This window comes from Crinia signifera, chromosome 9 (assembly GCF_055691185.1).
Source record: "Crinia signifera chromosome 9, ASM5569118v1, whole genome shotgun sequence".
In the NCBI taxonomy this organism is placed as follows: domain Eukaryota; kingdom Metazoa; phylum Chordata; class Amphibia; order Anura; family Myobatrachidae; genus Crinia; species Crinia signifera.
This window is the reverse complement of record NC_139225.1, coordinates 2,676,675-2,681,584: the sequence shown is the minus strand read 5'-3', so window position 1 is coordinate 2,681,584 and position 4,910 is coordinate 2,676,675. Positions and strand designations below refer to the sequence as shown.

Sequence of the window (4,910 nt, the reverse complement as noted above, 5' to 3'; positions counted from 1 at the left end):
GTGAGAGATAAATCTCCGGGCACTCTGCCCCCCGCCTCCCCCGGGGAGGGACTCTGCGGTCTGCTCACCCGGCAGCCACATCCTCACTGCTGCGCTGCCAGCCTGGGTGCAGGGTTCTGGGTGCTGGGAGTCTGGGACACAGGGCTGCTGGGAGTCTGGGACACAGGGGTGCTGGGAGTCTGGGACACAGGGCTGCTGGGACACAGGGGTGCTGGGTGCAGGGAGTCTGGGACATAGGGCTGCTGGGTGCAGGGTGCTGGGAGTCTGGGACACAGGGCTGCTGGGTGCAGGGTGCTGGGAGTCTGGGACACAGGGCTGCTGGGTGCTGGTTGGGTGCTGAGACACTGCTGCAGTCTGGTGGGCAGCTGAACAGTCCGTTCTCTAGTAACCCTGTGTGTGTACTGCTGCAAGTGTGCCCCTGTCCTGTCCCCCCTGCTGCAACAACTGCCCCTGCTGCACCTCCAATCAATCACACACTATCTACCACTGTCCCTGCTGCATCCTGGGCACACTCTATACCCCTATATCTGCTGCACCCTCAGCACTCTACCACTGTCCCTGCTGTACCCCTATATCTGCTGCACCCTCAGCACTCTACCACTGTCCCTGCTGTACCCCTATATCTGCTGCACCCTCAACACTCTACCACTGCCTCTGCTGTACCCCTATATCTGCTGCACCCTCAACACTCTACCACTGTCCCTGCTGTACCCCTATATCTCCTGCACCCTCAACACTCTACCACTGTCCCTGCTGTACCCCTATATCTGCTGCACATTCAGCACTCTACCACTGTCCCTGCTGTACCCCTATATCTGCTGCACATTCAGCACTATACCACTGTCCCTGCTGTACCCCTATATCTGCTGCACCCTCAGCACTCTACCACTGTCCCTGCTGTACCCCTATATCTGCTGCACCCTCAACACTCTACCACTGTCCCTGCTGTACCCCTATATCTGCTGCACCCTCAACACTACCACTGTCCCTGCTGTACCCCTATATCTGCTGCACCCTCAGCACTCTACCACTGTCCCAGCTGTACCCCTATATCTGCTGCACCCTCAGCACTATACCACTGTCCCTGCTGTACCCCTATATCTCCTGCACACTCAACACTCTACCACTGTCCCTGCTGTACCCCTATATCTGCTGCACCCTCAACACTCTACCACTGTCCCTGCTGTACCCCTATATCTGCTGCACCCTCAACACTCTACCACTGTCCCTGCTGTACCCCTATATCTGCTGCACCCTCAGCACTATACCACTGTCCCTGCTGTACCCCTATATCTCCTGCACCCTCAACACTCTACCACTGTCCCAGCTGTACCCCTATATCTGCTGCGCCCTCAACACTCTACCACTGTCCCTGCTGTACCCCTATATCTGCTGCGCCCTCAACACTCTACCACTGTCCCTGCTGTACCCCTATATCTGCTGCGCCCTCAACACTCTACCACTGTCCCTGCTGTACCCCTATATCTGCTGCACCCTCAACACTCTACCACTGTCCCTGCTGTACCCCTATATCTGCTGCGCCCTCAACACTCTACCACTGTCCCTGCTGTACCCCTATATCTGCTGCGCCCTCAACACTCTACCACTGTCCCTGCTGTACCCCTATATCTGCTGCACCCTCAACACTCGACCACTGCCCCTGCTGTACCCCTATATCTGCTGCACCCTCAACACTCTACCACTGTCCCTGCTGTACCCCTATATCTGCTGCACCCTCAACACTCTACCACTGTCCCTGCTGTACCCCTATATCTGCTGCGCCCTCAACACTCTACCACTGTCCCTGCTGTACCCCTATATCTGCTGCGCCCTCAACACTCTACCACTGTCCCTGCTGTACCCCTATATCTGCTGCGCCCTCAGCACTCTACCACTGTCCCTGCTGTACCCCTATATCTCCTGCGCCCTCAACACTCTACCACTGTCCCTGCTGTACCCCTATATCTGCTGCACCCTCAGCACTCTACCACTGTCCCTGCTGTACCCCTATATCTGCTGCACCCTCAGCACTCTACCACTGTCCCTGCTGTACCCCTATATCTGCTGCGCCCTCAGCACTCTACCACTGTCCCTGCTGTACCCCTATATCTGCTGCAACCTCAGCACTCTACCACTGTCCCTACTGTACCCCTATATCTGCTGCACCCTCAGCACCCTACCACTGTCCCTGTTGTACCCCTATATCTGCTGCACCCTCAACACTCTACCACTGTCCCTGCTGTACCCCTATATCTGCTGCACCCTCAGCACTCTACCACTGTCCCTGCTGTACCCCTATATCTGCTGCACCCTCAGCACTCTGCCACTGTCCCTGCTGTACCCCTATATCTGCTGCGCCCTCAACACTCTACCACTGTCCCTGCTGTACCCCTATATCTGCTGCACCCTCAACACTCTACCACTGTCCCTGCTGTACCCCTATATCTGCTGCACCCTCAGCACTCTACCACTGTCCCTGCTGTACCCCTATATCTGCTGCACCCTCAACACTCTACCACTGTCCCTGCTGTACCCCTATATCTGCTGCACCCTCAGCACTCTACCACTGTCCCTGCTGTACCCCTATATCTGCTGCTCCCTCAGCACACTACCACTGTCCCTGCTGTACCCCTATATCTGCTGCACCCTACCACTGTCCCTGTTGTACCCCTATATCTGCTGCTCCCTCAGCACACTACCACTGTCCCTGCTGTACCCCTATATCTGCTGCACCCTACCACTGTCCCTGTTGTACCCCTGTCTCTGCTGCAACCTCAGCACTCTACCACTGTCCCTGCTGTACCCCTATATCTGCTGCAACCTCAGCACACTCAGGCTTGGATCATTAGCAGTCAGAAGGTCCACCACTATTGGTCGACAGTCAATAAGTCGACACATGAAAAAAGCTTGACATGGTCACAAAGTCGACACAAGCATCACATCATCACTGTCCATACATGCTGGGCAAAATCTTAACAATGTCGACAGTCATTAGGTCAACACCGTTGGGTCGACATACAGCAAGGTGGACAGGGGTCTAGGTCGACATGGGTGAAGATCGACAGAGGTCTAGGTCGACACATGTGTTAGGTCGACAGTCAAAAGGTCGACATGAGGGTTTTTTTACTGTTTTTTGAGCCGACGTGCCAACAGGCGATAGTTCATGCCCTACCATCCCCTAGGGCGTGGTGGGAGAATAAAAAGTCGCGTGCCGAGCGCAGCGTTAGCGAGGCACCGTGCCTGAAGCATGGCGAGAGATGCGAGGGGATGCGGTGCACTTAAAATTGTGTCCATGTCGACTGTGTCAACATTCGGGTCAAAAAACAGTCAATAAAGTTTAAACCCATGTTGACCTTTTGACTGTTGCCCTAACCCATTTCGACCTAACGCATGTGTCGACCTTGTCCCTTTTCGACCTAGACCCCTGTCGACCTTGCTGTATGTTGACCCAACGGTGTCGACCTAGTTATGGTCATCCGAACAATCCCAACCCGCATGGAAGATGTCCCTAAAAATTTGCATACACCCGAGACGATATGTCGTTATGAGTGGTCGTTATTGCGTGCGCACACATAAGACGCGACCGCTACACTTTCCCCTGAGGTTTTGGAAAGTCAGTAGGTGTGTGGTAGTGGTGGCCGAAGTTGTGCCAAGGTGCCCAAAAACCTTCCACCGGCTCTGTCTGCGTGTATTGTCCACATTTTACACCAGGTACACCACCGATTTTCCAACAACCAATGGTCCGGAACCTCCTGTAATCAGGTGCCAGGGGTAGTTAGTATTGTTATATGTAGAATGGACTGTGGGAGGGCTTAGAAGTACTTACAGGGGTGGCAGGGTTTATAGAGGCATTGGGAGGGTGTCGGGATGCAGGGGGCGGGGGGGGGGATTGGTCCTGCGGAGGTCACACTGAGGGGGACTCCCTGCTTACAGAAGGTACCACAGATAATCCGTCAAATTCGGTAATCCGGCTCAGTGCTGGAACCGACGATGCCGGATAGTCGTGGTTCAACCTGTATTTCATTATACTGAAAAAAAAATACAGAGTTTATATTTTATGTTACACTATGAGATAATTCCTCTTTATAATGTAGCCAATTCTGTAGAAAAGGGTCTATGGCAGTGGTTCCCAAACTGTGTGCCGTGGCTCCCAGGGGTGCTGCGGAGCACTTGCAGGGGTGCCCTGGTTGGTGATCCAGGACAAATTCTAATTATATATGGTCAATGTAATAAGGAAAATCAGTGCTTGTGACTTCCAATTATAAAATATGTCGATAAACAGAAGTGAATCATGTTCCTTACCACATAACTGGACCTAAGGATGACATATAAGTGCAACTTATTTCATTTCATATTTTTTTCTTAAATTTTGGCCTAGGGGTAACGTGAAAAAAATTCTGATACTCTAGGGTGCCGTGATTCAAAAAAGTTTGGGAACCACTGGTCTATCGAAAAATAGGTCACACCCCTGATCTGCTAAGATCATATCCTAACTCAATCAACACCCCACTCCCCTTCCCCATTTAGGAGGTTTCCACCCACATTTATGTCACATGACTCATCACCATATGAAGAAGACAAATAATCTATCGACACAGTTGATAATTAATTCTGTTTATTCTAATTTCATTAGTATTTTAAGGGCCTGGGGTTCCTGTTCTTGCCATTGATTACAGCACCTCTCAGCTCACAATTTGTTACGGTTCCCAGTTTCAAGTAACTGTATACCTGTCCAGATTTTACAGGGATAGTCCCCATCTACAGCATAACAAAAGGTCATCATCATCCAAAATAGACAATGTTCAAAGGATAAAGATGCAGTTTAGGTGGAACAGTGTTTGATTTTAGGGGATCAGGATGTGTGTTCGATTTTCAGTGGATGAAGATATAGTTTAGGTATCTCTGGGTAG

The 4,910-nt window shown here is 52.0% G+C and overlaps 1 protein-coding gene across 1 annotated transcript in view; it reads left to right on the top strand.

Moving 5' to 3' along the window:
* Positions 1–4,910, top strand: part of PLPP7 (phospholipid phosphatase 7 (inactive)) — a 30,856-nt gene that overhangs the window by 263 nt on the left and 25,683 nt on the right. The window lies entirely within an intron of this gene.